Genomic DNA, 7,783 nt, shown 5'->3' with positions numbered 1-7,783 from the left:
ATATATATATATATAAATATATATATATATGCCAATGTATGCCAATGTATGCTTGATATGATTTATGTATTAATGCTTGCTTCCTGGCAGGTTTTGAACATGCACATTGGACAATAATTGAAACCCTCATTATCTGAATAACATACCATCTCTTTGAAGGAAATGAAAAAAACTTGAAAACAGCCCATATTTGCATGATGTGACTTAATTGACGGCTTCTTGCGGTCCGCTGAACATTTTTGCCAATCAGGCTTACTAATCACGCACATCAAATTAAAACACGGCCTCTCTGGGATCTGGGTGGGGATTTTTAACACTACTCAACACATTTAGCCACATGGGTGATCTAATTTCTCATCTAAGAAAAAGGCTCAATAGTATCCCCATGTGAATTTGCAGAGGAGAGAAAACAAACTGAGCCTTTGTGGTTTCTTCCATCAAACTCGGTTTAATGTGGCTGCTACTGAGCCAATTCTTTATTTTCCCATTAAAGCTCGGATACAGTCCCTATGTTGCTTCTTTTTATAGCTGCAGGTTCCCACTTGGGGACATTCTGATTGGTCCTATTCAGGTGCAATTTCCTGCCTCACCGTATGTCAGAAAAGGGTCCAGTGTTTTTTGCAGAGGGAAAATCATTCCATCACAAACAGATTGATGGTTCTGCCAAGGAAGAAAAAACCCATTTGCAGTACTGTTGGGTCTCTCTCTTCTCCTTGAACACTGCTTAGATTAATAAAATGATGAAATGGCCTCAACTTTATGTGATGGCATAGATAATGGACAGAAAACACACTCTACTGACTCAGTGAACAAACTAAAACAAGACATTTGGCTTTGTATTACCGTCAAAAAGACTCCCACATTTGTTCATTCTCAGACACCCTGTCCCCACTGTGACAAGATAGTCTTGTTGCATACACTCAATGGGAAATGACAGTAGAGCCACCTACATCAGACATAGTTACTAAACCAACCTGCCCCGACCCTTCAAAGACCAGTCTCACTGTTAAAACGCGGAGCTGCCTCAGCAGATGGCTGGCCCCGGGATGTTGTTGCCGTTGGCAGGGATTCCTCACTGTCACCTTTTTATCACCTCATTGTCACGGTTTGATCCATCGTCTCTAGTTGACAGATGATTTTCCTCTGAGGCAGCAGGCTGCCTCAGAGGCAGCAGGCTGACAAGCCTTGTCAACTGTCGCCAAGTAGGCAAAACACAAACTATTTTCTTCCCAAATTGTTTTCGGGAACACAGATAAGCACAATGTAAAGTCCATTGTCAAAAGTCTAGTTCAAAAGTCCTTAAAATCCAATGAAGGACTCTTCTGCTGTCTGGGAGTGGAAAGGAATCCTTAAACAATAAAGTAAGGGAAAGTGACAAGTACAATATAAGTTAACGGACACTAAATGTTACTTAAAGATTATTTGAGAACATCCATTGATCCATCTGTTTTCAGGCTCCTTTTCAGGTATTTGTCATGATGGCAGCAGGTTAAAAAGGCCAGTAAGCTTCAGACAATTACGTAAAAAAAGTCATAGCGCCTCATCTTTCACTATGATGGAAAGCATTTCACTCCGTCATTCTTTAGCCTTTTGAGGTCAAACTAAAAAGTTGGATGAATTCCTATCTTTCTAGCATACTCTTGCCTTAAGCAAAGTAGTCCTTGCTCCCTGCTCTCTTGCCACGTCCTCCAGCATGTTCCTCTGGGATTCCAAGGTGTTCCTAGGCCAGATAAGATATATTATACTTCCAGCATGCTCAGGGTCCACCTTTGGGTCTCGTCCCAGATGGACTGCCTTCCTCTTTCCAGATATCCAGGCTCCTCATCCTGCCCCTCAGGGTTAGAAAAAATAATTCCAGACACTGCTATTTAAGGAAATCTACTTGAAGTCTTGAAATCTACTTGAAGTGAATAGTATGCATTGGTGAAGACATACTGCAGAAAATGATAGTTGAAATGTGACAGGTTGTGATCTATACTCAAGCTGATGGACTTTTGGCAGAGACTATGGATGCTAATTGAAGATTTGTTATGACCGATAGCAGTCCCTGTTAACTAACCATTAACCTTTATAACCTACAAGCAGAGTTCCAGTCCACCCGTCCAGTAAGCTTGGGCCTACTTTTGCTTTCCGTGGACAGTTGCAGCATTGTAGGTAGATGTGTTTAACAGACGCAGAATGTAGCTCTGTATCTCCTGAAGAGGCATTGAATGTAGAACAACTCTTGAACTAGCTAAAGTTAGCTAGTACTAGGTAAGTGCAGGCTGTAAACCCAAAACAATAAGCTAAAAGAAGATTTAAGGATGAAGAGACAATAGTGTTTCCAGCAGTCATCTGTGTCTACATCAATCTATCTCAAACTAGCCAAAGTTAAAACTTAGTACTAAGTAACATCCATCATTCAGTTTGCTTGTTAGTTTCTCTCTATATGATGCAAGATGTAGCCTTGAGTAGAGGCTAGTCCAATATTCACACTCCTTTTAGTTCAATGTTTGTTTCCACCAACTCCTGAGGGAAAAATTTTGCTCATTAGCTGCTGAATCTTTTCATTAGCAAGTTGCTAACTTTCTCAGTCCTCTGTTTGGCAGATCGCATACAGTGGGTTGATAAAAGCAGTGAAACTGAACCTGAAAACAGTTAAGTTGTGGGGTTGTAAACCCAAAACAATGAGTTGAAGGAAGATTTTACACTGTAGCGCTGAGGGGAACTACATAATCAAGTGATTTTTTTTCTGTGTCACTAAGAACAAAACAGTCATTTCAGCTATTGTCAATATAAGACATATTGACTTGTGCAGGTTTTTATATCTACGGCACAAAGCATTACACAAAATGTTTTAAGACTAATCTCATTTTTGCCCTTGGCTGATCCTTGTACTGAAAAAGTAGCACAATTTATTAAATGGTGCTTTACAGTGAACACAGAGGAGTTGCGGATCAAACCACTGAGTGTGAGTGTATGCCTGGCAGTAATCTTCCGTCAAGGGAGAGCTGTTACTGTCCAAAACCAGGAGGAGGCCATGTGGAAAGGCCAGGATAGGACTAGGCTGCGACAGTCTCAGCCACTGAAAGAGGAAGGTTAGCCGGCTGGAAGGAGTGCATGGAACAGGCTGAAATAATCAGGCCACAATGACAAATGAGCCCAGGGAGGCAGGGAGGAGAGAGGGAAAGTGAGAGAGGAGGACAGTTTTGAGGCAAAAGCAAAAGAGAAACAAGAGTATGTGATTCCGTTGGCTCGAGTTGGTCTGCAAAGTATAAATGGCCTACATAAAGTTGATGATAGAGACTCAATCACAAGACACTCGCAGGCTCCTCTGAGGAATCCAGCTACAATGGCGAGAGTGGACGCTGCAACCTCTCTCAGCGGCCATTACCCGGTCTCCTCAAGACACCTCCACTGGCCTGCTTTCATAAGGTTGCACTCTCAAAGCCATGTGCTACAAAAAAGTTCTTCTTTAACAGTAGCAGTTCCACTTAAAGTCCGTCAAGGCTGCATATGCAGGGCAAAATGTTCTGTGGATGAACAGTGCCATATTAGAGAAGCAGATTCCTGTGCTTTTGGAAATGATCCCATATTTCACTTTTTATGAGGATGATTTAAGACTCACATGGCTTGTTATAACTGCTGACCAGAGGGTATAGAGGCTAATTCGTTCCAAAGTCTCCTAAGGCCTTGCTCCACGCAGGCCTGAAATCAATATTCCTAATGGAGGCTGAGCAGGACACGGCACATCCATCCTCGCCCCTCCTCTTGCTCGCTTTCTGACTCTGATGAAGGGATGGACAATAAGAGGAAAGTCATATACCACTCTTTCCGATGACTCACCATTCTTTTGGTTTTGAAACCTTTAAAATCCTTTAAGGCGATCCCGAGGGAATGTGTTCAAAGCTCTAACTCTTCGACGACAGCCGCCGCAGCAACGCCAGCTACCCTCGGCGATCTGCGACTCCATTTTCAACACCACCGTGGCAGCAGCCATTTGGTCATGATTCACTGCTGCATCTCTGGGCCCTCAGGGAGAATGGGTGACGCTGTCTGAGAGTGATCTGTTGTGATGTAACGCTTAAGGCCAAGCATTGCTATTATTGCTATCATGTACTATACTCTGTCGACCAGGGGATCAAATTCATTGCTACCCAATGCTGGTTATTCTCCGCTTCGGGGTGAGACATGACCCTGCACTTTGAGGTTTCAAACATATGCGAGGGAAAGAGGAAGTCAGCGTCTTCTCATGTGTCACAAATCCTTACAAGGATTTGTGTGGATTTGCTGTGTACAGTAGATGATAGTTCATTTTGCCTCCTCCGAGGTAATCCATTCAGTGTACCCTTGCCTCCTACACATCATATCTTTGCAGCAAGGGAATGGTCGCACCAATTATAGTGGGCTGTAAACTTGACATCCGCACAGCTTAAGGCAGCCTTTAACCCGCTGATGGGATTCAGTGTGGGTTTTCACAAGGTTGCTTCCTAACGAGTTTCCTCTGAAGCTACGGACGGAGCTCTTCAAAAGCACAGGGGAATCAGGGCGTCTCAATGAAAGCAGAACCCTTTTCAGGAAAGAAAGTATTGATGTTTTTCTGTGGCTCTTTGAAATTAAAATAACAAACAAAAAATGATTGAGAGTCACTTGGCTACACTTTGAGTAGTGCAATGATGTCATACAGTTAAGGTTAGGTTAATTAAAGACGTTACTGCATCTCTTACTTTGGCCTTCACAACACAACGGTTGTTAATGACTTGGTACAGCGTCTCCCTCACCCATCCACACACCATCTGGTTATAAGCCTCCAAACCTTTGTAGGATGTAAGGTCTGCAGCTGTGTATGGGCTCGGCAAGAAAAGCAGGTAGTTGACTAGCTATATCGGGATATGCAACTAAAGGAAGAATCACCGAGTTATCATGGATACAAGAAGAGAAAGCCAACTTGTAGGGATCTGCACGGTCAATATACTCTAATTTCAAAAGAATATCGCGCCTTTTCTTGTGGTCCAAGTCCTTCCCTATATGCCTTTGCATCTTGGATGCTTTTCCGTTGTGTAGACAAGGCTACATTCACTTAAAGTATCCAAAGTGCACAATACTCCACTGTACTACGTTCAGTTTTTTACACCGAGTATCTCCAATATGGCCACGCATCCGGGTTACGGCCCAGAACGTGACGTCGGTGAAAACCCTCTGTCTTTGTGTGTTAGAACTGGAGAAAAACCTTACAAATTCTCTGCACATCTTTCATTTTTGACAAAACTAATCAATGCCAAATCTTGTGCACACCCCCTCTCTACTTGATGCCCTCATCTGTGATTGCAGAAATCGTTATGTCCTTTGACAGCTGTTTGGTGTGTTTTCCCACATTCCCTCTTCAAGAGTCTCTTTGACTCCATCCTGGCACTGCATCAATAAAAAAATACTCCTATGAAGTCTTATCAAAGCTGGCATTTCCGTGACTGGCATCTGTATTTTTATTTTATTTTTTGGGTAACAAGGCAGTTCCCAAAAAAAAAACAGTTCCCAGTTGCTCTACAGTACATTAAGGGGGACGATGGGTACATGAAACGTCGTTCTCATAAGTGTTATCTTATTACCTGCCCGGCTTAGATGCCATCTGCGATGCATTCAGGTGCAAATCATAATGTTGTCACGCACAGATGGTCAGAGATGGTCTGCATAAACTGGGGCAGAAATAACACACTTACCATTGACGCAAGCTATAAATTTCCTTTATGTCTCACTTTGTTCTGCTCTTTCTAGGGGACTCTAAGGAGAAAAAGTACTTTCCTTCATTTATCATTTCAGTGCACGGAGAAAGCTACACACAGGAAAGCTTCAGTCTCAGAAGATGATCCTGAATGAACCCATTTAGTTTAAGACGATGGACCCAAGCCAAACTGTATTTTCAGTAAGCTTCTGACTGTAGGAATGTACAATGAGCGCAGCATGAAGGATATTATAAATACACATCGTCACTCTCTGGTGCCTCTGTGTGGGACCAGTCTGGTGATACTATCACTAACATTAACATAAGCACAGCTGCTCAAGTTCAGGGCCTGTGTGTGCTACTCCGACAGATTCATTTAATAACAGCTGCATTCAGACACTATCCCTCAGCTGTTTTTACATGCCATCCCTCTCTAGTTGCACAATGTGACGGCAGTGATAACAGCCTGTTAAGGATGATGTGCCTTTGCTCCCTGCAATCCTTCCTGTACAGCTTTGTGTGTTATGCAGATTTGACAGCTACCCTATGCTTTTTAAGAGTGCCAGCCAAATTTAAACAGGCAAGCTGTGAGCAAGATTGGGGAGGGGAGCGGCACACCACTGTTAAGAAAAGCCGTCTGAAGGGCCATTCATCCCCATTCATCCCCATTAAAACTAACTAGACGGGAAACTAGACTTGCATGCAAGTATAAGGGGGTCCGAGCACATAGCATTTATTCAGAAACAAAGGCTTATTGACTCTAAGCGACTGAGGAGCTCAATAAGGCAGAACAGCTCTTGTAGTTTTAAGGTGGTGGTTTCAAACACATATGTACCAATCTTAATGTACCTATAGCCTTGCAGAAAGCTTTGGTAAATACACCATTCCAATCAATTGCAGTGAATGGAATTTTGTTTGTGCTGACCAAATCATCATTTTTTTTCTCTTTCACTTTATATTATGTATTTCGGTCCTCACAATGATCAGTTATCACAGGAAGTGCTTTCCACCAAAGTTATTCCATAGTTTGTGGATTACCAAGAGTAACTAAGACTAGTTGCTGGTGGATTTTTCCTTTTGTCATGAGATCATTTGGAATCTCATATCTTTGAAATATGAAAATAAAAATGATCTGCATGTATAGATATCACTAAAGGTACATTAGTGTGAACTGTTACTGTTGGTGGTATCCTCATTGCTATACTATTTAGTGTAAATGACAATATGTGGATTATCCAGAGAAACTATGACTGTTTGCTGAGTATGTGACCGTTATAACGTGTGGAAGAGGGAAGCGGCTGAGCTCATGTTTTCTACTACATAGACTCCCAGTGAGTTGGACAGGCTCTTTGTGGAGTATCTCTTTGAAGCCGACTTAGAAAGCAAAGAGAGGAGGTGTTAAGTGTGAAACTTCTCATTCCCACATAGCTGCAATGATAGCATCTTTGTCGCTAATGGCCATTTGAAATAGAGCTGGATGCAGAGTATGAGAGAGAGAGCGGAGCAGCACATGGGAAACTAGAACACAGAAGGCTTTGGCAGCCATCCTCTCCTACAGGGAACTATACTATAAAAAATACACAGGCCTACTACTGTACGCTCATTAAAATGCCCCCAGTTTGTTCTAGTTGAGTGGCTTCATCAGCAGGCAAAAATAGCCCGTAGTTTAAATCTAAATCCTTCACAACTTGATGAGGAAATGAGCTTGAATTTGAGTTTTTTCATCTACTCACTATCTACACATAATCAATCCATCATGGAACGTGTGAATAACAAAGTATACTGCCAGCAATTGCTTAGAGAAGACAGGCATGTGCAATATCATTCCACCAATTACAGAGGGCTAAAGTGCTTTGTGTAATATGCCGTGAATGCCGTGCCAGGTCCCCAATTACATTTAGAAATGTGTCCCAGTCGGAGTTGAGCGTTGAATAATGAAAGCAGCCTCCATTCACCCACATATCAGACTCGAGGGAAGAGTAAGGTCATTTCAAACCACAGTAATTATCAAATGTGTGCTTCACGGGCTCAGAGAAAAAAAATTAATATCCCAAAATATCTCTGCTGTGTAAATTGCTTCCTAAA

At 42.3% G+C, this 7,783-nt stretch overlaps 1 protein-coding gene across 1 annotated transcript in view; it reads right to left on the bottom strand.

The window, feature by feature from the left end:
* The window catches only part of LOC117960061 (serine/threonine-protein kinase 32C-like), an 83,548-nt gene that overhangs the window by 22,342 nt on the left and 53,423 nt on the right, over positions 1 to 7,783 (bottom strand). The gene's annotated exons all lie outside the window — the stretch shown is intronic.

The sequence above is a fragment of the Etheostoma cragini genome, chromosome 17, assembly GCF_013103735.1.
Source record: "Etheostoma cragini isolate CJK2018 chromosome 17, CSU_Ecrag_1.0, whole genome shotgun sequence".
In the NCBI taxonomy this organism is placed as follows: domain Eukaryota; kingdom Metazoa; phylum Chordata; class Actinopteri; order Perciformes; family Percidae; genus Etheostoma; species Etheostoma cragini.
This window is presented reverse-complemented; position numbering and strand designations above follow the sequence as displayed.